This window comes from Strigops habroptila, chromosome 15 (assembly GCF_004027225.2).
Source record: "Strigops habroptila isolate Jane chromosome 15, bStrHab1.2.pri, whole genome shotgun sequence".
In the NCBI taxonomy this organism is placed as follows: Eukaryota; Metazoa; Chordata; class Aves; order Psittaciformes; family Psittacidae; genus Strigops; species Strigops habroptila.
Genome location: NC_044291.2, coordinates 7,414,895 through 7,441,542, shown reverse-complemented (window position 1 = coordinate 7,441,542; position 26,648 = coordinate 7,414,895). Strand labels below are relative to the sequence as shown.

General features: G+C 44.6%; 1 protein-coding gene across 1 annotated transcript in view; it reads right to left on the bottom strand.

Moving 5' to 3' along the window:
- BRINP1 (BMP/retinoic acid inducible neural specific 1) overlaps window positions 1-26,648 on the bottom strand; it is an 87,799-nt gene that overhangs the window by 27,742 nt on the left and 33,409 nt on the right. The gene's annotated exons all lie outside the window — the stretch shown is intronic.

Genomic DNA, 26,648 nt, shown 5'->3' with positions numbered 1-26,648 from the left:
ACATTACTGCACAATGACAATACCGTTTGAGGATCAGGGTCTGGACCGAAGAGGAGGTAGCCTCAGAGTTTGCAGAGAGATATGTAGAAAAGGGCTGCATTTCCCTTCCAGCAAAGGAAGTAGGCTGGCCCTATCATCTATGCAGACTTTGGAGTCTTAAAAGTCTCCATAAAGCAGAAAATCCTAGTTTTTGTCAGAAAAGTTCATCAGTTAGACTGCAGATCTAGCCCAGTCTGATAGTTGCTATATCCCTGTGTCCACAAGACTTCTTGACATGCTTTTGCAAAGCAAGGCTGAAGGAAGCACTTTCTCTAAACATCTTAATCTTTCAGCACGAGGAGTACAGCAAAAGATCATTTTGAAATACCACCAAAAATGATCCATTTGGATATAAGCAGAGGCTAGGATGAAAATTAAGGTTTTGGTTTTCTTCCTTTCCTTTTGAAAAATAGTGATTTTCAAATCCCTTCTTTTAAACTGAGAGCTACTGGGGGAAAAAATGATGTTTGCAAATGCAGCTCTTTATTGCAGGTATCCATTTTGAAACAACACAGAGGGAAATGCCTAGAGAAAACCTTGCACATCTGTGATCTCAAAGACAGGCCTCAAACATCACCAGCTGAGCACCTAAAAGGTGAGAAGCCTATTAATGTCTTTTGAAAACTATTGAGCAAGGCCTTCTTAAAAGGCAAGGATATTATTTATAACTCCTCTCCTGCAATGCACCTGCACTATGTTAAGCTCTTTTCCAGATAATCAAGTCACAAGTCACAAGCTTCTTCGTCACTTTTCTTTCACTTATTCCTATAATTCAGGTTTAAGACAAAGCTTTAAGTAACAGGTGTTGGGGTTTAACCTCAGCTGGCAACTGAGCCCCACTAAGCCACTTGCCCACTGCCCCTTCGGTGGGATGGGGAGGAGAAATCAGAAGGGTAAAAATGAAAATATTTGTGTCTTGAGATAAAGACAGCTTAATGGGTAAAGTAGAAGCAAAGCAAATCAAGGAATCCATTCACACTTGCCATGGTCAGGCAACTGCTCAGCCACCCCCAGGAAACCAGGGCTCCATCACACATAACGGTGACTTGGGAAGACAAAAACCATCACTCCCAATATCCCCCCTTCCTCCTTCTTCCCCAGCTAAGCATGATTCCATATGGTCTGGGATACCCCTTGGGTCAGCTGGGATCAGCTGCCCCGGCTGCATCCCCCCCCCCCTCAACCCCTTGTGCCCCCCCAGCTGCCTGGTGGGGTGTGAGGAGCAGAACAGCGCTGTGTGAATGACTGTATAAGCGCTGCTCAACAGGCGCCCCAACTGCTAGGGGCTGGCAACAGTGTTTCCAGCAGGAACCAAAACATCCTGGGATTGGCAACACTGTTTCTAACCAAAGAACTCACTAAAGATCAGCCTCGTACTGGCTACTATGGAAAAGTTAACTCTATCCCAGTTTTACAGAAGAAGTTGGATTAACTATTCTCTGTGAATAGTCCAGTTTAGCATTAGTGGCTTAACATTAGCCGCTAAAGTAACTGCAGCCTTAGGCTGCAAGAGCTGACCAAGAATAAACTTTGAGAAAACTAATGCCGCTTACAAGGAACTAGCTGGATTTAGAAGAGATAAGTGGGATAAAGAATAAAAAGACCAAGGAGTCATTTCCATGAGAATGAAGTACCTTCAGAAGTAAGGCCAGTGCATAAGAAAGTGAGAGACCATCAACCAATATTAAGTGGTTGGACCTGGGGATGGGTGCTGGTGGTACAGGTGTAATTGGGAGGTACGAATTGGGGTAGGGGTCCCTCTCTGGAGGCACCAGTTCAAGCTGTAACCTAAGAATTAATAAAAGACTAATTGGAAACCTTCACTTGGACTTGGCATTCATTCTCAGTGGGATCCTAGGGTCCAGCCCTGTTTTGATGGCAAGTGCGAGTTAATACATAACACCAAGTCAAACCCAGTACAATAGGAATAACAATACCTTGCATTTCCTACCAAACTGTATCAACCAGCACCAGCAATCCCAATTTGCTGGTAGCAAACCTGACAAGCAGGCAGATTAGGAGGTGCTCTAAGTCAGTTACAAAACCAGGATCCCAAAACAGATCATTTTTTCCCCCCAGATGATCCTGCACTCAGTCCGCTTTGTGTTCGCCAGGTTATTTTACTTAATGCAATTATGCATGTATTTATTTAGATTCCACCCCATCACAACACCCCAGGCTGCCCACCAGTAGCTGCATTCACTAAAATAGGAAAGTGCCAGCTTGTTACTTAAACATCTCTTTACATCTGAGCTAATGCCCCCTCTGTAGCTCCCAGGCTTTCATAAGCCAAGTAAAAATGCCAAAACAAAACACCTCTCTTACCACATCCAGAATCATTAGTGTCAAACATTGAAATCCACAGAAACATTGGTCTATGCTACAAAAATCTGCCAAAAGGCCAAAACCACATCCCCAAACTCAACCCAAAATAACTTGTACACCAGGATCCTACTACCAGGAGTGGCTCCAAAGTTGTCTGCAGATAATGAGTACACTACACAGAGAAGAATATATGGGGTTTTCTCTGCTGTCCCAGAATAGTGTCCAATCCCAGTACTTAGAACATGTGGAAGGGATATGTCTGGGAGTTCCAGTTGATTTTTGAGATAGATAAAACCTTAAAAGTAAGATAAACAGCTTGTCTCTGACACACCAGGAGAGGTTGCTCTTATTCCCAGTTTATGTTGCAATCCCAGATCTAACTATATAAGGAAATCCCATTTGCATGAAGAAGGAATGGTCACATCAGTAGTTACACACTGCATGAGAAGAGGTATATGTGGATGCTGAAAGACAGGCAAAGTTTGTAATAAATAGAGATGCCCATGTTCCTATCATCACTAGCAAGCATAGGAAAAATGCCATCTCTTTTCCTCTCCAAAGAGGTGGTTATTACTTCCCATAAAACAGGAAAGCAGTGGGCAATGAAGATGGGAGAAGGGAGGAAGAGAGAATGAAAATGTGGTAAATGGTGGATTCAAAGGGAAAGCGGGATCATTTTTTACATGAGGTCCAACGTCATCTCACAACACCACTGGCAGAAGGCAAAAGGAGGAGTTCAAAAGAAATCATTGCCATATCTTCAGCCTTGCCTGGTGCCAAGGGACAATTCCAGTCCCTGTTCATGCGGAAGCCTTTGGCAGAATCCATATCTAAAACAACATAGCAAAGGAGGCTCTTTTCCCCTCTCAGTTCCTATGCATGCCACCCGTCTCCTGGGCTTCCTGCTCCTAGGGCATATCATTGAGGTGAAGCCCAGTTCTGTTATACTTTCCTAACATTTGGATGTGTGGCTTTCATAGCTGATGAGGAAAGCTGAGCAAATACGTTGTGATGAATAATTTATGCAACTAACTTAGATGTTTATCTTCTGCTCATAGAATATCCATGAGCCAGTTGCCATTCCCCATAATTTATGCATTATTTGAATTTATTTAGTGATATTTTCCAAACTCTTTTCCTAAGGTTTTGCATAGCATTTGGCTGTATCCTTTCTTTGGGTGCTGTTGTTTGATTGGGATTGGTCAAGTAAATTGCAAAGCTTCCTGATCAATGACCAAAAATACATTTTAAACTTGGCTTCCCCAGTTTCAGAAGATTTTACATTGAAAGCAACCCTTTTATACTAGCAATCTTCCACACAACCTATAGAACTCTGTGCTGGAAGATGCACCTGATGTCAAGATGATGGTGCAGATTTAGAAAATAGACTTAACATTAATGGGTATGTCTAGTGAAATTACTTTGCATTACTGAGGTAATAAAGAAGGTGAAATATATTTGCAGTGAACTGTATAGCTCTGACCTTAGGAATGATCCAACCTGTAACTCCTGAAGTATGTGATGAAACACCTCTAAGAACAGGTTTTCTATTAGCTTGCAATGCTGCACTGAATTGCATTTCCTGAAGAAGCAGCTGCTATTGGCCAAAACTAATTCATGGCGCTAGTAAGTATACTCTCATCTATCTTCACTGATTCCTTCATTCTGTGAGTCTTTGGATGATCTACCAAGACCTTGGATTCATGGATGTTGTGTGCCAAAGGGCATTGAAATCTTTCCTCCCAGAAATCATTCTCAGATGCCATTGCACTATCACTGCTTCTCAGTGCCATCAGGGACACCACAGTCTCAATGCCACTGCCTGGAAAACACAGGTGAAGCCTCTACACATCTCAAGGCATTTATAAAAAGAGAAATATTGCACTGTTGCTTGCTCAATTTCCAGGTGAATTTGCCACCAAACTTGACCAGGATTATGATGGCACCCCATGATACAGTTAGGATTAGTGCAGTCTTCTGACCCTCAGGGGAAACCCCCAGCAAGGACCTGAACGTCTGCCAGTGGGGAAGCATTTAAGGGCTTTGAAGAGATGATAAACCTCTTAGCAAGGAGGAGGAAGAGTCTGTATCTCTGATGCAGAGACGGGATAAGGAGAAACTATGACCTAACGTCTGAGTAGTGGAGGGAGAGGCACTTGTTTATGCTCTAATGTCTCGCCAGCATAGACAGCCCATGCTAATGTGGAGTGTGCCCAGGAAAATGCATGCCAGGTCAGCAGAGGAGAGTCTGCTCTCTAATGTCTGGTGAGAGCACTGAAGAGTCGACTCTTCTCATGACTGGAAGGGATAGGAGGTGCTAATGCCTAAAGGGGGAAAGAAGAGGAAATAGAGGGATGAAGTACTGCCTCAGGAAGGCTGATATGCATATTCCAGCCCTTCCTCCCTGTAACAGTAAGGGGATATTTTATTTGTATATGGCTACAGCTGAGAAAATACTTACCCCTTCATAGTTTGCACCAATGAGCTCCCCATTAAGGCCATGCATGTCAGAGAGAGGGGTCCACTAGGGTTGTCTCAGTGCTTATTAGCACTATGACCCCTCCAGGGAAACAGAAAAAAGTGGAGAAAATTCTGAAAAGGGAGGAAAAGCCAAAAGCCTGGAATGGGTACATCACCCAGACCCACTGCTGCACCAGCAGAGAGGCGAGGAGATCCAAGGGCATGACATCGCTACCCAGGAAGTCTGAAAGAGAGAGGCCATCAGAGCAAATCAAATTCCCCATCTTCAAATGGCCAAGACAACTAAAGGATGTGAGTGAAGAAACAAGTTCAGTACAGACCTCAGGGGCTGGCACTTGAAACCAGAAAGAAATTAAATGCATTAAATGATGCTCGAGACAGAGCCTGTTTGAAAAAGGAAAAAGCAGAGCAGGATGGCACTGAACAAAGCCTGTAGCTGTCATGCTGACTGGAACACCCCAGCATCTCCTGCTTCTGGATGGATTGCCTGCAGGGCAGTTAGTGCATTCCACTCAGAGTGCACACTCAGCAAACAGGAGCAGCCCAGTGCTCCCTGGGAACAGGGCAAGGAGAAGGCACCAGCTCCTTTCTGTTCAGTGGTTATCTTTCTTATAGGTCACACATAAAAATCCATCAACTGCCCCCATAGGTGATGAGCAGACAGAACCCCTCCAAAGGCAACACCCTTTTCAATAACAAAACAAGATACAAACATTACAATGTCCTCTTCCTGGCATATCACAACATTATTGACTGATGACCTAATGTCAGAGACAGAGAATGCTTAGAGCCTTCTTGCTCTCTTGGATTTTGGTGCATATACAATAGCATCTGCCTGGACACATCTCTGCACCTTCATTTCACCACAGCACCTCACAATCATTGAGACAGGCATTTTTAGACACCTCTATGTACATTGCAAACAAGTGTTATTAGCTGTTAGAATGAGCGTGTACCAAAACAGATTTTAAGTCCTGCCCAGGTAAAAAAACAAGTTTTGTGTTCACATCAGGAACTTGGCCCAAAGTCTTCCAGAATCCTTCCAGATGCTCCTACAACTAAGCTGTGTGTTTGGGAGGTTTTGTCTTTCCTTTCCTTAGCCCAATTGTCCTGATCATGGGCTGCACAAAGGAATAGTTATCTCCAGTCCTCAGGGTGATAGCTCTTCCACGTTACTGTGAGCCCTTGACTCTGCAAACAACACCATGAGGGCATGATATGAGCCCAACAACAGCACTATAATGCTATCTTTTACTACCAGAGCTGCCTTACTGTGTCTGTATGGGGTATCTGTGATTATGATGGGGTCAGTGATGCTTTATTTCTAGTCTGTGCCCTCAAAATGCCAGACAGCCCCAGGCTGAGCAGTGCGATATTCCTTTAGCAGTTTCCTCTGCAGCTTGGCCTCCTCTCTAACTAGGCCAGCATGAAGAAGTCAGGCTTCAAAGCTGAGCTTTTCAAAGGGCCTACAAGAATTAGTTTCCTGTGAGGGTTTGGCACTCATCCCCCCTAATCTATTTAAGAAAACTCCAGTCCGTAAATTCAAACTAGTTCCAAATTAGAGGCTGAAGCTCTGCCATGAAAGAGAGAGGCAAAAAAACACCTCACCAAAATCTAATTTCAGAGAAGTATGAAAAAGAAATCACTTACGCAAAATGCTGTCAGGCTTTCAGCTTAACAAGCAGGCAAGCAGGCAGGCAAGCAGATGACAGCTGGCAGGTGAATAAGATAAATAAATTGACTATTGATCTATTGATAAATGCTGTGCTGGCTGCAGCAGTTTTATTCCTATAAGGGCATTTGCTGGTAAGACTGAATCCAAGGAGAAAACTATCAGTGGTTGGATCACTCAATCATATGGCTGATAAAACACTGCTTCTGAACTACTTACTCCTTCACCTTACTACTTGCACAGAACAATGGAGGAATCTTCTGTTGTGTTTTTTTCCCTTGGCCTATATGCTTTGGCCATGTGTTTGGTGTTGGCTGAGGTGTCTGAAACCTCAGTACTCCTCCTTTTCTAGGCAATAATTTAATCCTGTTGCATTTTCCTGCTACGAACAGTGTTTTCGTCTCTAATATTTTCCTTAAAACCATGAACTTGTGCCAGGGTTGAAAACTTGGAGCGTTTTGAGGTGTATCTTTGTAGAAGGTGAGGGGGGTAAGTAATAGATCCAGAATGACCTGAAGTTTGCAAGACGCAAAAAGAAATGACTTCAAAGTTAGGAGGATTTCCTGTGCCCTTGAAAGCACCCAGGTAAACAGATTGTTCCAGCACTGAGTCAAAAACCAATCAGGCAGACGTGACTCTGAGTCTCATGTTCTTGCTTAGGATAGGACTACACTTGTCTTTCTTGGGAGGTAGCATGTAATTGTTGGGTGCTGAGAACATTGATTTGTTTAAAAAAAGATGAAGCTGGAATAAATGTGTTACTAGAGAGTCAAAGCAGAGTGATTCAGCATAGGTAAGTACAAGTTAAGAGACAGGCCATTAAATCTGATCGTTACAAAGGTTGCTTATTATTAAATTTGATCATGGCCAGGCCATAGCTATGATTCCTAGCTCTGACTTCAGATCTAAACATAGCAACATTGTGATTAATCACAAGCAAACATGGTAGAGTAGGCTACTACCCCTTGAACCGAATAAAGTCACCTCCAAGTTACATGTTTATGCAGCCCCAGATAACACAGTAACTTCTAAACTTGAACACTGAGTAAACTCACCAGCTACCTTCATCTGTCATTTATTGATCTATTCCCGTATTTCACTCAAGCCAGCTGCTAAATTCCCTTTCTTCACACCCATCAGCTTACAATGCAAACTACTTGTGGGACATTTATTCCACTCAACTTTCTTCATAGTGTCCTTTGGGCAGATTTCACTGCAAAAAGCAAGCACCTCAGGCTCTAGAGACAGCCTTTCCAACACCAGCCTACTTAAGCCTTGTCCACCCTTGGAGACTTGCTTTAAGTGGTTCCCATTACTGTTAACACCATTTCAGCTGGTTTGAGCATTGGGCTGGCAGCACTTCTAAGCCACTCGGATTTACATAGTGGTTGATACCAGCTGCTAGAAGCTGAAATGACATCTCTACAAGAGCTCCCAGCATTGTTAGTACTGCTGCAGCTTAACAAACATTATCAGCAAGAAGAAACGTTCTGTTCTGTTGCTGTTTTCATCCTCAAAGCTTACCTAAACCAGACATGGTTTATTAAGCTACTGAGGAAGCTATTCTAATAGGCTGCACGGTCCTGTGCTCCAAGCATTGCAATGGACAATAGAGACACTCATTCCTTCACTATGAATCAGGATAAAAATCACAAGAGATGCAGCCAGAACAATTCCCCACTAAAATACCTGAGCTAGCCTAGAGAAACACATCTATGAACCGGGCATCGAGTTCTATAGTTATGATTACAAGAGAACCGGTATTTTTCATAGCACGATCTCCTGGATTTATATTTCTACAAGTTTGACTCAGAATTCAGGATCAAGCAGATCCTGGGAAGTCAAGGAGCTGTCAACAAGCTGCTTTCAAAGAACAGCACTTGAAGCAACAGATGGAAACATCTGAGTCACTGAAGGAGACTTGAGGAAACCTGGGATAATCTGTATGATTTCAGGTTCCCTTCTCCATACTTCTTCCATTTCCCTTCTTGTGCACTGCTTTGCTCAATGCACAATCCTTGTCCAGAGAGCTGATGGCATACATCAGTCAATGAGACTTAGCCAACAACAGGTTGGAAGGGAAGGTAAGACACAGGTGGTGAGACAACTAAGAGAGACCTTTTCACACTGGTGTTTTTGGACTCTAGTAGGTTAGAAAATTCAACTCTTCAAGTCCCTCCTCCTATGGGTAAGTTGTACATGAAAGTATTTAAACCCGTTACTTCTAAAAGCAGGTTTGAAATGCAAAACCAGCAGAAAGATTTTCATTTATAGGGCACATAACATCACCAAGTGGAGGAACAGCCCATGCTAAGTCATGGTGAGCACTCTTTAACCCATGGACCACTGCCCCAAAATTCACCATTATATTCACTGCCTACCAGTGTTCATATGAACACAACGACATGAATCAAAGGCTTTAACAAGAACATAGTTTAGAACAAGTAATTTTATGAATTGCATTTACTTTAATTCCTGAAGACATAAGTGTGTGGACTACAGGCTTTTTTCCCTTTTAGCTGTAGCAAGCCGATAACCTCAGCCTGTGACACCACAACCCCAAGCTTTGCTCTTTACTTATCATGATTCACAGCTAGCTCAGATGAAATAATTGTGAGAAATGTGGACTTGAACCTTAATTTCTCACAGTACAGAGGAAGGTATCTGGCTACTGCTCAACTGGCAAATTAAGCACAGCATTTATCAATGCTGGGAGAGCAAGTATCAGGAAGTTAGCCTTGATTGCCCTTTTTTTCCCTCAAAAAGCACATTTTTTTCCTCCAAAGCAGCATGGAGCCATGTTTCAAAACTTGAACTGTTGTTAGGAGATGGAGACATCACCCCCCCTCTGGTCAGTTGTGCTACTCACTTGGCAAAGGCTCAAATTCACTGGTTTCAGGAGGAAACAAGAAAAGTGATGTTTAAATACAAAGCCCCTCCTGCCTCTCATCCCCAACTGTGCCCTCAAGGCCATCCTGGCAGAGCCACCTGGGCACAGCTACCACACTTGTGGGCTCAGCAAGGACAGGCAGTGATGGGAAAACGGGAAAGCTGTCCCCTCTTGCTCATCCCCTTGCCCCTGAGTCATTCTCAGCTGATGGAGACATGAGTGATCGTGTCAGGCTGGTGCTGGTGGGTGGCTTGGATGCCTAAAGACTTTGCCAGTTGGCAAAGCCACCTGTTTACATCAGGGATCTGTTGCTGCAGGCTACATGAGAGACTTTTGTCCAGGTTAAGTGAAGTGAAGGCATCCATACCCTTCCCTGCCAGGCAATATCCTTCAGCTGGAAGGGCACAATGCAGGCTGCATGTAGAGAATGTGTAGGGAAATCATGACTTGTTGAGATGCAACGGGACAGACCAATCACTGCCTGCTCCTCAAGCCATACCTAGAGCCCACATGTGGTCACCAGCCTCAGAATAACCCAGGAGATGTGATGAGGACTAACATTCTTCATCACCCATGCTGCTGCAAGCGATCGTGCATTCATGAGTACATGGTGGAGGTCTGAGTGTGAGTGGACAAAAAGTGTTTCAACCTCATAAAACCACGATCCCCTCCCACACTGATTCTTTCTACTTTATTCCTATAGTTGTGACATTATTTTCTCCAAATTGTTTTAGGAGAAAATAGTGGTTTCTCCTCCTGTTTCCTCACCCATTCCTGTGCCTTCACCCTAAGAGCTGTGGCTCAACAGCCCTTTGGTTTCCATGCTGTGCTGTTCAGTTCAGACCATTCACCAAGGGTTGCTATTTTAACAGTGACATCCAGCAAGCAGGAATATACATAGCTGGTATATGCAGAGGTTGTCCCCTCTTGGGGTAGGATTCAGATGGTAACTGGGCCTGGAATTACTAGCAAAGGGCAGAAGGTAAGAGGTGAAGGGCTAAAATAATTAGGCTGCAGAGTATAACAGCAGCAAAATTCAAGCCATCCATAATCAGAGACATTTGTGCTTTGTTCAAGATTGAAAAATACCCAAACCCTGTCCCAAAAAGCCTGTGACATTTCAGAATTACAGTAAAATGGAAGAAATTTTCTCTAGGAAAAAGGTGACCCATTTCCTCAGACTACAGCCCTCTTTAGCAAAAAAACCCTGAACACAAGCAGTGAGAATGCCTTGAACATTCCCTGGTTGCTCCAAAAAAAAAAAAAAAAAAAATCTCATTTCAACAAGAATCAGGTTTGATGTATTTAATTTTCATTCCTAGTCATGCCGTTTCCAACTCAGACATGTTTTGATGGAGGCAATAAAAAGACTACGATAAAATCCAAACTCACAAACTCCTGAAGAAAGGCAATCTCTTTGCATAGTGCAAAGTGGGCTGCCATAAAAAGATAACCATGTTTTTTGTGCAACATTTCAGAAAGGAAAAGCTTTCTTTTTGCCCTGTCCTTTCCAGGGAACAGGGACTAGTGACAGCAAATGCTTTTGTTTGCTGGGATCTGTTTGTGAAGCTTTGAAGCATTTGGTTATTCAGGCACATGCTTACCAACTTCCCAGTCATGAGTCACGTTTCCTTTAGCTGTTATTTGTGACTTTGATACATGGATCCCAAAACATTTTTAAATGTGTCATTGCAGACAGAGAAGCTGTCTCTTGCTGAAGGCAGCAGGAGATAAACAACTTCTCCAAGGAAGAGACCTAGCATACAGGACAATCATGGACAAAATTAACCCAGATCTAGAGGGAGGCCAAAGTATTTCATGAGCAAAGACTAAAGGAGATGGTGGGGTCATGGCTAAATTTGCTGCCTGTTTTGTTTGTGCCCAGGGTCCTCGCTGCCTGCCCTGCTTCCCCCATCACACTCAATAAGGCTAAAGGTCGTGATGGCAATGTACAAACACAACCCCACAATAGCCAAGGAGAACAGAAGCAGAAGTACGAGCCTATTAAAACCATCACACACAGACTCCCAAATCCCAGCCCGTCGGGGAGGACACCTGAGCCACATGCAAGCAGCAGAAAGACATGGAGTGGGCTGGAGTCATGCCACAGTTGGTGTTGGACCTGGTGTATAGCAAAAGTGAGAGGGATCAACTGCACACCTTGGTATTTATCTTCTATGAGGTAATAGGACCCCAAAGGCTGTGAAATCAATCTAATGAAATGCAAACCACTTCCTTTGGGAAGGTTGTGTTGATTGCTGACTGTTGTGTTCAAATCAGCAAAGAACATGCCAGTCTGGGAGAGAAGCTTGAAGAACTCTGAGCTCTCCAGCAATGTTAGTCTGTATCACCGCAGGTTGTGTCTATCTGAATTCCTACAATGTTATTAATATAGCATAGCCAGGAGACTGTTTTAGCGTAAAAAAGGCCAGGTTGGATGTGGCTTTGAGCAACCTGGTCTAGTGGAAGGTGTCCCTGACCATGACAGGGGGTTGAGACTGGGTGAGCTTTAAGGTACCTTCCAACCCAAATAATTTTCTGATTCTGTGAAAAAAGATCACTGGAGCGCTTTCTTAGCTGGCTGAGCCTCAAACACACCTTAAATAGCTGAGAGGGGTTGTTATACCCATGCTGTTGGCATAAAATCTGCTGTATAGTGGAGGGAGATCATGCAAACTGCCCACAACACACACAGAGCCACAAAAACACAAGTCACTCAATCCACCTACAAAACCAAAATCCACTCACATGCTAAGGACCAGACATGAAACTCAGGTCTTGAAGAAATTAAGAATAAAACCTCTTCGACTTCAGCGCAAGCAGCATCCAGCCCCATAAGCAAAAGCAATGTCAAAGCCCAGCAGGTCTCTAGGCTGCAAGCAGGGCTACACTCCTGCATTCAAACTTATGGTTATAGGCAGGACCTGAGTCCTGCTGCTAAGCAAAGGGCACAATCCCCTTCCCCAAACACAGGGCTCCTTCCTGTGGAGCAGGATAGGGCCAGCTGCAGAGATTTATAGCCTCACCATTCAAAGCATATTTAGGGGGAGAATGAGCTCAGCTGTGTGGGAAGGTTTGGGGTTTTTAAGTTTAGTAAAGAGTGAAATAGAGGGTAAAGGGGGTTATTCTTTACAAAGAGCTCTTATACCTCAGATTTTCACTTTGGCTTGGCAGGTATCTGCTTTGCACTTTCATCATGGTTCAGGAATCCTTTCCTGGGTCTGGGTGGGAGTGTCGGTGGGGCTGGTTCTTTCCCCCTCTCCTGTGCTGCTTTCTTTCATGGTAGGCTTTTTTGTATGTGTTAAGTTAAACTCGTGATCTCCACAAGGAAAGGTACTGGAAATGGTCTGGGGGCATCAGATGCTGCAGGAAAGCTAAAAAGAACTCTACTCATATCTATTTTATGGATTGAGGACTGGGCAAAGTAAAAGCATCATCTTCTATGCTAACGAAAGCCATACATATGGCTGAATGAAGGATTATGTTCTATCGCACATCTGAGCCTCTGTTCAGACATAATGAACTGGACTCCAGCATTTTGAAGCACATGCATATGTATATATTTATCTACTGAACAAAACAACAATATCTGCACTGCTTTTTATTTGCCTTCTGGGGTTTCAGATTTAAAGGCTCATATTTTCTGGCTTTTCTTTGCAATCCTAAAAGACCGCCTATTCTTATTTTCTTTTTAATGGAAGTTGTGAGTTATACAATTATATGACTCAAGCCTGGAGTTCTTAAAGGAGACAGGAAAAAAGCAAGTATGAATCCCCCAACTCTTACTGGAGAAAAATAAATAACTATAAATATCTGTGCAGTCTAGTAGAGAGCTGGTCCCAATGTTTCCTGCTACTGAACAGAAACTCACAACTCCCAGTGCCCAAGAAAGTATCAGGAAGCAGAAGAAGCAGCCCATGCCTCCTGGCCATAGGCTAGGTAGTTATCGCTGGGCTACATCCCTATCCTCTCCTGATCTAGGGTAACTGCCAGATGAGCTGAGCTCAGGCCAGCAGGATGCTCTATATCACTCCCCTCTATACCAAGGTACTCAAACCCTTTTGTGGAGTTGCTTTCCCTCTTCCTGCTTCCCAGCCCTCCTTCCCTTTTTCCTTTCTCCCAGTTGTTGCACTGTGCTGAGCAGCACAGATTTAGGGTCCTACAGACCATACTCTTGTGGCAGGATGTAGAACCTGATGTAAGCTTCAAGTTGTCCGGTGCAGGGGCTGTTGCAAGCCTGATGGGGGGGGCGCGAAGCGTCCTAAAGCCGCCTCCAGTGGGAGGAATCAATTATATGACCCTGTGCAAGAGCAACACCCAGAGGCCTTCACAATAAGTGCATGTTTATCTCAAATGCTGGCTCTGAGGCAGACCTGTTTGTCCCTGCTCCTCTCACAAAGCCCAGCTCCCGGCGAATTTGCTGATGTCCAGGTATAAGCAGCAGTGACTCCACACTAAGGTTGCAGCTCTGATATTGCTCCTGTTCTAATTTATTCCCAACAGGAGCTGTACTGGGTATTCCCTCTTCCCTGAGCCTCATCCCCTGCCTGCCTATCTCTCCTTGCCCCATGTTTGGAAGGGCAGGTGGTGGCTGTATTTAAAGCCTCAATCTTCCTGGGCACTGAACCATCACAAACAGCATGCTCATCAGCAGCAGAGAGTTTCACTGACTGATTGTCTTCTGATTCTCTTTGGCATTTTATCCTGGCTGCATAGAAAACTTATTATAAAATCATGTTTGTGTTCCACAGGCTATATCCTTGGCTCAGTGCAGCAGGAATACGAAGCATGACAGGCAGAGTCTGAGGGGCAAAGCCTCTGCCAAGGTGACAGGGGCCAAACTGCAGCACAGTCACAGTGTTTGCAGAGAGAAGAGCCCCCTGATCAGCCACGGGTTAGCCTGCGGGTGGTTTAGCTGTTGCAATTCTCCTGACCAAATCTGTGTCACATGCCACAAATAACTGTTCTAAACACAGATTAGGTTTATATTAGATGACTGCAAGGAGCCCTGCAGCTATTAAAAATCTGTTAGTCTTTCCCCTAGACAGCCTGAGGCTAGTGCCTGCCATCCAGTCACACCTGTAGCAACTCCAACAGCCTGTGGTAGAACTAGAGGATTATTACTTAGATTTTGGGTTGTTACCTAGGTTGTGTTACTAAGACCTCTTCCGATGTGGTCTTCAAAAAGACCCCTCCATCCTGCCCTAGAGGTTTAGGACTGTAATTCTTCAAACAGCAAAACATTGTGCCTGGCAGAGTGGGAGATGGGAAGCTGTGACCCTGGAAAGTCCTTTTAGTTTGATGTTCCTTCAATGTACCAGACGCTAAAGCTTTTCTGTCCTTCCACCCTCTTCCATGTGACCCTAAAGAAAGGCATCCTGTAAGATCAGCTAGGCATGGCAGCAAAGAGATGCTCTGAGTTGCATATGCCACAAAAATAAAGTCAATCATCCTTATCTAACCATGCTTTTTCCATCTTCTTCCTAGCTACCTTTCTTGAATGCCTCCCAGCACTGCACAGAGCAGTATGACTGGGATATGACTGGTGAGATTCAACCATCCTTCCCTTGGCCTCTCTCCTGGGGAGAGCCGAACAAGTGGACTAGTGTTTTGTTGACTGTTTGACATGAACATTCCCAAAACAGGAAAGGTGTCCACAGGAAAAAGTCAAGCAGGAAAACAAAGCACCACCTGTAGAGAAGCAACTAGACACGGCTTGTTGGAGAAGTGGGAAAATGTTACAGCATCCCTCTCTCCAGAGCTGATTCTGGTCTCTAAAACATGCATTTGGGAGGGGGCTCCTCTATTTCCCACATCCCTGAGCACAGCCAGATTCTCCTGCCCACATCCACTGCTCATCTAAGCGGCCCTCCTCCTTCACAAGCTGATCACAAGATGCTGGTGGTGCAAGAGGCTTCACGTCAGTGGGGCTGGCCATCTGGAACAACCCCCATCTAGCTCTTCATCTCATTGACTCTTTGTTCCATTTCAGTCTCAGCTGAAATCGTATCTCTTTTCTCTCCTCCCTTGCCTGCGACTCTTCTTTTCTCCCTCTGACTGCCTCTGCTGCTATTTATGATTTATTCTCTGTAACTGTCCTATTTAACGCTGCAAAACAGTTGGGAACATGGTTCCTGTGGATGGTGTTGCAGATAGCAAAGAGGTCCTTTCATTTACCCATCACAATGGTGCTGACTAAGCATGCCCCAGCACTGTGAGAGAGGGAAATCTCACATCAACACCATGGATTCTTTGCTGCCCAATACAGTCAGGAACACACTGAAACAGTCACAATGCCTTAGAGAAACTGCCAGGGAGATGCTTATGGGGACTTCTGGCCAAAGCAAGCAGCCCTCAGGATCAGGCTGGGGGGTCCTCTCCTCACGGAAGCTTGGGACATTACCTTACTCCAAAAGAACTGACTGCCCTTTCCTGGAGGAGCAGCTTGGGATGGTACACGTGCCATCGTACAACCTTCATCCAGGATGGAGCAAGCTCTCAAGAGCCCATAGGTGCTACAGTCTCACCATTCCTGGATACTCTGGGATGTGCAGGAGTCAGATTAGCAGAACACGGATGACTCTGTGAGACTTCTTCCTACACTGGGATTTTTATCACATGGATGCCAAGCTGCAGCTGGTTCTGGGAAGTCCTCTGCCCACACACTAAATAAATCCTGGTGCGGTGCGCTGTTTCTCTGTGGAAACTGTACCCTGCATTTCTCTCTATAGGATTTTTCTTGTTTCAGGCTCCATGATAAAATAACAAGAACATGTTTTCTTTACACCAACCATAGGAAGAACTCTTTTTTGTACTCGATTAATCTTTAGTGATCTATATTAAATATTTATCTGAAGAAACAAGGCCTGTATTGCAGCAACATTTTCTATTATGAGACTTTATCATATCGAAAGATGTTTTCCTGCACTGACTCCCTCATATACACCCAGCCAGAGATTCTAATGGAAAGGCACTCTTTTTTTTCCTTTCCTTTCTCTCCCAATGACCTTTTCCCTCCATAACAAGCTGCTGATATGTTAGAATTTACTGGGTTATAAACATTTTTTATCGAGTAGGAGGAAGCTGGGTGATTTGGCATCAGCTTCTCTAATAAAACCCAGGGGAGAGGCTGTGCTGTTTGACACCAATAAAGGCATGGAAGAAGTTGCAGTCTCCTGGGATGCTGGTCACGGATGACAAGGGCAGTCGGTGAGTGTCAGTCACGTAGTTTCGCTCTGCTGAGGCACTTTTGGAAGGAGGCCAGTTTGCTGGCATAGGAGAGGGCGCTGGGAGGGACATGGTAAAGGACTCCTCTGTTCTTCCCCAGTGTTACCAAAACTGTGTGATCTATCATGGAGCAGTGAACTGGGATCCCTAAAGCCTCTTTTCCTGCAACTGGGAGATGGAGAGACACTAAACAGCTGAGATATCTCAGAAAGGTTGAGGACCTTGGTGTTGGGTTCAGGCACTGGTCCTACAAGAACATGGAGAACTCAGATCATAGTTTGATCTTGAATAAATAGTTGAATTTTCCTACCTCAGCTGGACCTGGTATTGGCTATAGATAAAGAGAGTTATAACTATGTTTATTGAGGTAACATCAAAAGGAAACCCAGACACAGGACTCTGTGGTGTCAGATGCTGAACGACAAAGAAGATGGTACAAGAGTTCACAACCTAACACATCCCTGCATCCCAAGGGAGCTGTACCTACACTGGTCAGTAACTAGCTCAGTCCACAAAAGCCTGAATAAATCATGTGATGGCTAGATACACACACATTATAAGTGTTTCATCCTGATAATATATGACTGAGCTGTTATTTGACAAATAGCAAGTGATTAATATATTTGATGAACTGCATAATATTTTACTAATGATTAATGTATTCATTCGAAACAAACAAACAAAACCCAGCCTTTTCCTTAGTGATCATAAGGAACTCTTAAGTAATGGCTGCCAAGAGCTTGGAGATCCCTGGGTGAGCTGTGCCTATTATTCCTCCTTTTATCATGGTGTATTTCTAGTGATTTATTACCAGGGATAATACAATCATGGGTTATATCACTGATGGCCTCATTTAGGGTTGTGAGAGATCCTCTTCAAAAGCTTGGAACTGGATGATCTTTAAGGTCCTTTCCAACCCAAACTATTCTGTGATTCTGTGTTGTAAAGCCCACTAAAATCTACAGGAATTTGGCATTTAGGCGGTTAAGTACCCACACAAAGTGCTTAAATACCTTTTCTAAGTCTGATCCAAGCTTATCTGCTTGTTCTGACCGGAGACAGAAGCAGTGTGGTTGGGTACAGTTTTGGTACAGATAGTCACTACAGCACTATAGCCTATAAGGTTTAGTTGAGGATTGCCCTGGCTGCAGTTCTCCCTCTCCCTCACTCTTAATCCCATTGAGAAACATAATTTCTGTGTGTCCACAGAGAAGATAAAGGACCAAAGAGCAGAAGCTCTTCCTCAGAGCTTTTCTGCAAAGGCGGACTGATTGATTACAGATTGGACGCTGCTCCAAGTCCCTTTCTTACATGAAAAATGGAGAGCTCTTAAAAATAGAATAAAATATTCCATTCTAAAGAAGGAATTTCCACTGGCATGAGCACAATAAGAGGTAGTAGTGGGTTGCTCAATACTGCTGCGTGCACCGGCTAATCCTTTACTACTCAACCTCTTTGCACTGTCCCTGTGGCACCTGATGATAACTCATCTGTAATTGGTAAGGGCTTCAGTTTTGTGTCTCCAGACAAAGCTTAAATCGCTCACATTTGGGTGAGCTCCGACTTCAGTAGTGGCTGGAGTTGTCTGGGCGCTTATTCCTTTTCGCAGCTATTTTCAGGTCTGCAGAATCTGGCTTTTTTCCATGCTGGAAGAATCTGGAACAGCTCATTATGTTTTCATTAGACAATTTTTGGTCAAAACAGCTTATTTCTTGGATTTCTCTTTTCCACCATAGTCACTAGTGACCAGAGAGGCTGAGACTTCAAAACTATGTTGAATCCAATCCATCACCTGAAACATTCTATTACTAACAGAATCAAAGAGTTTGACAAAACCTTACTTTGGCTGAAACATTCTTCTACCTCACTGAGCCAATTTTATGCAAAGACTTTGCCATCCTGTCATTTGCCTTCCTCCATCCTTGTAGAACCAGATCTGCTCCCCTCTTGGTGCACAATCCCCACTACCATGAGTGAAAATCCCACCCCAGTGCTACAAACACTTGCAAGACTCTGACAGAGAGCTGAGATAGATACTTCTATTCCAGCAATCAGACAGCAGCTATGCATATAAAGTCTTCACCTTTGGATGCTCACCCACAATCATAGAGGGGACAGTCACCAATGGAGCTGATGTGTTCAAGCGGGGAGATACAGCACTGTCTTTAAAATATCTCAGTTCCCAGCAGTGAAAACAATAAACTTATTTATGACTCTTCTGCAAGAGAAAATTAAGTCCAAGTACAGTTGGCAATTATGCTGTAAACTTCTTATGTAGCAGCGTTCAGCTTCTTCCACACTCTTAGTTCCTCCTTTGTTAGGTGCTACAAGAGCTGGTAAGACTTTTTCTGGCCCCTATTATAGAGATATTTCACAGAGAAGTCTGCTCAGATTTCCTTTAATCCACCACAGGCCATGCAAGAAGCTTCAGCCATCCCAATATCTGTGTGCATCTCAAACCTCTTATCTGCACAGAGGCACCTATGAGACTCTGTGACAGATATGAGCATGGTGAGCTCTGCTACCTCCCTACCTCTTCAGTAAGTGTGAGTCTGAAACTGAATGTGGACAGCCTGAATAAGCTTATATGTGGAAGGCAATCCCCTTTCATTTTATCACACCAGCATCCTTGTCTTTGTATGCATGTAAATGTTCCGGGAATAAAGTGCCCCTGGGTGGTGCATATACCTCATAGAAATACTGGAACAAATTGTTTCAACATCCAAAGGCTTTTCTCCCATTTCAGATCAATTAGTTCACCTGAGATTATCAAATGATTAGCACAACTTCAGTTCTGGCATTGCTAATTTATTCACATGTCTGTTCAGTGTGCAGTCTTGTGGTAGGATGGAAGACTCTAGAACATATTTCTCTCTGGGTTTGCAATGCTATTGCTCTGTGGCTTGTTTTCCCTGGTTATGCATGCTGACGAGATTTACTATTATTATGAATTGCCCCACAAAACTACCTTCAAACTCAAATTTAATAACCTAAGTATTATGAAGATCAATATTATGGCTATTCTCATTCATATGATTAGCACTAATAAAATTTGGGGAAATATTTATGCTGCAGTAGTGACTAGAGACCTGGATTAAGAAGAGATCCTCAGCATCTATACAGAAGGAACAGACACTGTTCTCTCCAGCTGTGTACTGGAGTGCAGTACTCAATCTCAGAGTCTCCATGGGTTTGGATATTTTATGTAAGTTATCTAATAAGATAACAAACCAGCCTTACAATCCCTACAGCCATATTGCTAACTGTTTGAAAATCATGAGTCAGGCTCCAAAAAAGAATTAAGAGATTGGTTTTAAAATTCATGAGACTCTTAAAATCTGATAAACTTCAGGGTTTGGGGTTTTTTTTGTTCCTTCTTCCTTTTTTGCCTTCTGCTTTCTGAGTATGTAGGAGTAGCATTATCAAGTTTTCCTCTGCAATTATGAAGGCCGTAAACTTACTTTAAAAATTGAGTTGAGACTCTTTACATAATCACAGGCCTCTAAAAGTGTGGGCTTTGAAGAGACATTAAATAGGCTAGAGGTATAGTTCATCCTGTGATTCGGCGACACTCACCTGCTGAATTGGTATGGCCCAGATATTAAGTACTCCCAAGAAACAGTCTGGAGTCTTTATGGGAGGGAAGAGGGAACCTGAGACTTTCACTGAGTCTGTGCATGAATAGGGGGCAAAGGGATGAAAACAGAGGGGAGGAAAACAAAATGCAAGGAGAACGTATTACTCTGATGGAGACAATTTAGCTTTAACCAGAGATGAAGCTAACAACCTTCTTTTCTTATTCCTGTTTCTCCTGCTTGCTTCTGTCAATGCAACACAGTTCTTCTTGTGTACCAAGCTCTCTTATTAGCCTTACCCAGGCTGTGCGCCTGTGCTCCCCAGGGAAAGCCCCAGACATTTGGAGGGGAGTAAAAAGTAATGTTCTTTCTGGGTTTTGGCTCAAGAGCTGGAAACTACCACTGAAATATTTAATGCTGAATACTCACTAGGCAGGTTTTCCTTTGCTGGGAGGGAAAGAACCAGTATGAAAGGGAGGAAAAGCAAAATGAAGTTGGCAGGGATTCACAGACAATGAAAACACCTTTGCCCTCTGAACACAATGCTGCTTCTTCCAACCCTAGGTAGCTGATGGGGGGGCAGTGTCCCTCCCTGGTCAGTGTCTGCATCCTCATCCCAACTGAATGCCCTGAGTGCACTGTGATGGTTCCCTATCGAAATCAGTCCCTAAACCCAAGTCTGTGCTCCAGTAGACCTGCCAGTCACTGCCAGTCCATGAAACCTTTGTTTACAGCTTGCAAAGGGGCACTTTTACTGAAGAAACTACATGAGCAGCCACATCAGCAAGGGAGGGGGTGCATGGTGTCGGTGTCAGGATGCTTGCAAGAGCTATCACTAAGTCAGCCAGAGTCCGGAGACAGATCCCAGCTATAAGTTACAGGCGAACAGCTCTTCCACTGGCTATTCATGATACTCATTCGTGGGAATGAAAGGTTGTTGCAATATCAGTCATATTTGAGCCTTCAGACCCTGGTGTGCTAGCTGAGAGCATAGCTATCAAATAGGGTTCTTCTTAATGTACCACGTCAAAGATGTGTCCCTGAGAAATGGAGAGCATCCAGAAGCTTCTCTTTGACTGGTCTCTAGTTCTAGTTGCTCTCTGCTGCTGCTGGAACTGGTGGCAGGAGAAAATCCAGCATGGGTTTTCAGGCCAGCAAGTGTTGAATGGTAGCATGCCACATAGGCATAACAGCAGTCCCTTCAGTTTGCGCTAAAGAACTCCAGGAGGAAAAACACCTCCTGCCATAACCCCAGAGCAGACAATTTCATGTCACTGCTTAAAAAGTGCTGCACACCATCAGCATGATTCAGCCTGCAGGAGCAAAGAGGCAGGAGCTGGCACTTGCTACCTCTAAATGATAGCTGTCCACAAACAGAGGCTGTGTTAGCGTAAAAATTAGCCCTACAAGGCTGCATGAGAGCCACGCACAGCCAGAGTATAATGCTGTAATTGGTGTAACTGGTGTAATTCTGCCACAGCACAGCTTTAATGGAAACTCTTTTCTCCAAGCAAGCTCTTTCATTGCAAGCAGAAGCACAGGCAGGCCTGACCTGATTGGGAATTTGATGTAATGGCTTCTCTCTCCCGGCTGCTTACCCCTCTGCTGGGAGCCGTCTGCACATTAAAGCAGATGTTGGTTGCACTTGGGTCATGTTTCCAAGCTTTCTTTTGCAGCCATCAGGGCCAGAGACTCTTTCCTCCCTCCCTGCACTCGTTTCTTAATTAAAGCTTAAATTCTGATGCCACCACATGACTGTAGGAGCAGAGCCCCAGGCAGGCATTTAGTGCTCTGTGCTGTCAGTGGGACTTTGATTTAGAAGCATAGCAGATACGTTAGAGAATCCCATCCCTCTGCTACGCCCCAGCCTGGCCCTGCTCACAGCTGCTGGTGTCACACCTCAAGGCTTGCTTTGCCTTTCAGGCCAGGCGCTGGAGCAGGTCGGAGGCTTTCCCATGCCACAGAGTATGGGGATAGAGGGAATCTCTGTCCTGTTGAAACAGAGTGGTTCAAGAGGTAGGCAGCTGCCAGGAGTCTGGCAGGGAGGGAGGAGGAGGAGGCAGCACCTGCCTGCAGCCCAGATAGATGAAAATGCTGCTGCGACCTGCAGCTCCCATCCCTCTCCCTCTCCTCCCTTCCCTCTCAGCATTTCTCACCCGATGGGATGTATTTAACCAGCAAACATGACTCCCTGGTGAAGGGAACCTCACTGCAGATTCCTTGTAAATACTTTGTGGTCACTGTGTGGAAGGCTGCGGATGCAAAATGGGGTCTGATCACTCGAGACGCAGAGCTGCCAAGCTTGGTGACCAGTGAACAGCATCCCTGATGCACAGACCTGGCAGCTCAAATAGTGCCTGCATCCTGTTCCACAGGAGCACAGAAGGTACCAACTGCCCAGAGCTCTCTGCAGGGAATGCTGAGACTGCACCAAGCTGCCCACGTGCTGTGTCAGCTACTTCACCAAGCACACGTGCTCTGCAGCACACAGAGGAACCGTTGGCTCCACACGGGCATGTTTGATTTCACACCGCCTGGAGAGGAGATCCTAGCACAAAGGGCTGACCCAAACCCTTTTCCCTCCCTGCTGCAGGCAAAGCTGGTTCCTGGGCTTCTTTTCACAGGTGTCCTTGGGTTTTGTACCTGCTCTTAGTAGTTTAACACAGGAAACCAGCCTGGATGGCTCTGACTGCCCCGGTGGGACGCATCTTGTTCCATTTACAGAGGCTGGTGGGTGGCAATCAGCAAAAAAGAAAGGGGAAAAAACTACTTTCTGGAACCCAAGGGAAACATTAAATGGATCCAGAAATAGAAAACCCCCTATAATAGGGGGAGTCATGCCATCTCCCAGTGCTACTGGTGCAAGAACAAAATTATTCCATGGATCTAACAGGATGACTTTTTGTGTGTGTGTAACAGCTTCTCTGCTGAAATAAGCATCTGCCTGATTTGAAAGCAGAATTAATAATCTGCTAAAAAAAAACAGTGAAGGCTTCTCCTCAGCTTGTTAGCCTTTAAAATATGCTCCCAAGCCACTGGACCACAGTGAGCTGAACGTGCAGAGTCATTGCTGCTGCAGCATGCTGGGGAGCAGCCTGGGGAGGTATGTGGGCAGAGCCCTCCCTGTGCTATGCAGAGGGGAAAAGATCTCTCCACCAGTAAAGTCCCAGAGGGGGCTGTGTGGACAGCTTCTTCCCAGCCCAGCAGGATGCAGATCTATTTGGAAAGGTTCAGTGACTAAAAATATTTGCCTGTGCCTCTTCTGGGAGCATGGTTAAAATATTTCATAGAATTGTGGAATCATAGAATGCTTTGGGTTGAAGGGACCTTAAAGCTCATCCAGTTCCAACCCCCTGCTATGGGCAGGGACACCTTCCACTAGAGCAGATTGCTCCAAGCCCCTGTGTCCAACCTGGCCTTGAACACTGCCAGGGGTGGGGCAGCCACAGCTTCTCTGGACACCCTGTGCCAGTGCCTCAGCACCCTCACAGGGAAGAACTTGTGCCTAAGAGCTCATCTCAATCTCCCTTCTGGCAGGTTAAAGCCATTTCATCCTGGATTCAGAGCGGGAATTTTTGTGCTGGAGCATGCAACTCTGCAGAACTGTGCTAACCCTCAGCCAACCCAGCTAAGAGCTTACCCGGGTCAGCAGGCAGGGCAACCAGCTAGTGATATGCCTTTCTAGGCATACAGCTCACGTGCATGCTTTTCTCCAGAGGAACCACCCAGTCCTAACCACAAGCACCCTGTCAGAACATGAACTTATCAACTGCATTGCTTCTGCACCATTCCCTACAGCTTCTGCACTATTCCCTACATGCAGTGCCATGTTGAGATGAGGGCCTGCCCCTCCCCAAAGCTTGGCCAGATGTCCTGTTCTCATATCATCACAGCTCTGAGCATACCAAAGGCTGGTGCCATTTATCCTTTAGTTTGCCCTCTGTTCTCAAGAATATCAAAGAAGAGGAGAGGTGTGTGCTTGTGTCAAGTCCTGCAGCTGCCAGTGCTGTCCGCAAGCCCTCACCATCTGAATCCAAATGCAGCCAGAGCAGCTGCTCCTTCAGCCCCAATGAAGCCAAGCTCCTTGTTTGCTTAGCCCAACAGCCCCAGGACAAAGCACTGTACAGCTCAGCCATTCCCTGCCACCTCCTACTCCTGCCATTATTCTACTTATGCAAATACATTATAAGCTTCCCATACGCAGGGAGATGCATTATGCAGGGAATGTAACAACACTGGTCCCTGAAGTGCAAGAGTAATGAAGGTGGTGGCTAAAGGAGAGGCAATGTGATGGAGTTGGCTGGTTTACACCCATCACTGAAGGGCCTGTCTTTGCCAAACTGCCGTGTTAGAGCTGGTGAGACAGGAATGTAAATTGTGGCTCTCTTGTAAAGTTGCATAAACTTGTAGTAATGTCATTTTTGAGATTAACATTTACATTGAGGAGAACGCTGGAAGCCTTCATTGTTTACATGCTCTATGGAAATAGATTTAAATTTTTGGTTTACACACATTTATTTACAAGGCATTTACTGATTACAAACCAATGTACATCACCCGTTTACATGCATAATGTAAACTATGGAGATTTCCTACTTTTTGCCATGCAATGTTGTACGGCTTTCCATTGCTCATTCCACACAGAGTCAAGAGCCTCCTTTTATCTCAGCTCCCTCTGTCCTTCAATTCCTGCGTTGCATCTCCTAAAAAAGCCTTGCTCTGACTACGAAACATAAAAGCTGATGTCCCCTTTAACAGATAGCATAAAAACCTAATAGGAAAACCTTGTCAGCAGAACTCCAGCGTGACTAAAAAAGCCAAAGCAAAGATTAAACAGCCTAACAGTGCCCATCAATTTGTGCCAGTGCAAAGCATCACCTTAATGCTGTTTGAGAAGAACCTTCACAGTGCTTTTTTGGATGCTTCAGGCATTCAAATAACTGGAACAGGACTGAAAACTTTCCAGGAGATGTATGTGAGAGAGGAGCTATGACTGCATATGTGTCGTACTGTCTGTCTCAGTCAGTGGCACCAAGGTCTCAGCATCCAGCTTCAGTTTGAAGCAGCACATCAAAGCTCAATCCTACCACTCACGGTGGCTCTGCCTCCCTTGCCCAGCAGTGCCGAGGAAAGTATTACTTTTCCTTTATCCTAAGATGCTAAAAGCCAAACCCAAGGGAAGTCAAAGAGTTTCAGAGTGAACAATAAGGACATCCAGCCTATTTTATTTCCTCCTTCCTTGTTTCAAGGACATAAAGACTTCAACATAAACTGAATGAGCAAGTTGAAGAGAAAAGAGCTAAACAAAATACACTCAAAATCAGAACGTCTCCCTTCTGACATGTTTTAAGTGGCATCGGTTGATTTTGTGTTTTGAGATGAGATTTTATGTCTTAAAAATTGCAATAAAAGAAAAGGTTTTTCACTGGATTAATAAAATGAAAACAAGGAGCAAAGCTTAAACTTCTCACTGAGCCTAAAATGAAATGTTTTGATTTTTCCGTTTTACAAACATCCATTTCAGATCAACCCATTTTTAATGTTATTTTTTGTTCCATACATCCAGTGAACCACAAAATCAATTATTTGTACAGCTCTAGTGACCGATAGATTAAATTCAACGCAATAGAGAGACAGCAGAAAGAGTCAATGAGGAGTGGAGAGATGGGCTGAAAAAATGGTGGAAGCAGCTCTACTAGATCTTGTCCCTGCCAAAAGTCAGCATGTATTTTCACAACTACTTTAATACCATTTTAATCCACATGGCTGCTGAAAACAGCAGTCTTGCCAGTCCCCTCCCTTAGTCCCTTTCCTGCTTCCATCCACACAGTCATAGAATCACAGAATGGTTTGGGTTGGAAAGGACCTTAAGCTCATCTAGTTCTAACCCCCTCCCACGGGCAGGGGCGCCTCACACTAGGCCATGTTGTCCAAGGCTTAGTCCAACTTGGCCTTGAACACTGCCAGGGATGGAGCATTTGCCAGTTCTTTTGGCAACCTGTTCCAGGGTCTCACCACCCCCACAGTAAAGAACTTCTTTATATCTAACCTGAACTTGCCCTGTTTTAGTTTGAACCCATTCTCTCTTGTCCTGTCACTACAGTCCCTGATGAAGAGTCCCTCTCTGGCATCCTTGTAGGGCCCCTTCAGATACTGGAAGGCTGGTCTGAGGTCTCCCCACAGCTTCTCTTCTCCAGGCTGAACAACGCCAACTTAGTTTTCTGCCAGATCAGTTCCTCAGCTGTGAAAATCAGCGTTTTACATGAAAACTGCCTGGAAGTTCTGGTAAGGAAAGGCAAAACGTCTGTAATAGAAGCTGCTATAAAAAAACAGTCATAGAAACCTCACATTCACTTGCCACATTGTCCCAGTCCTGTGCCTGGAATAGGAGCCAGATTTGGCTTTTGCTTAGAAATAATAAAAGCTCATCATTCCCCCA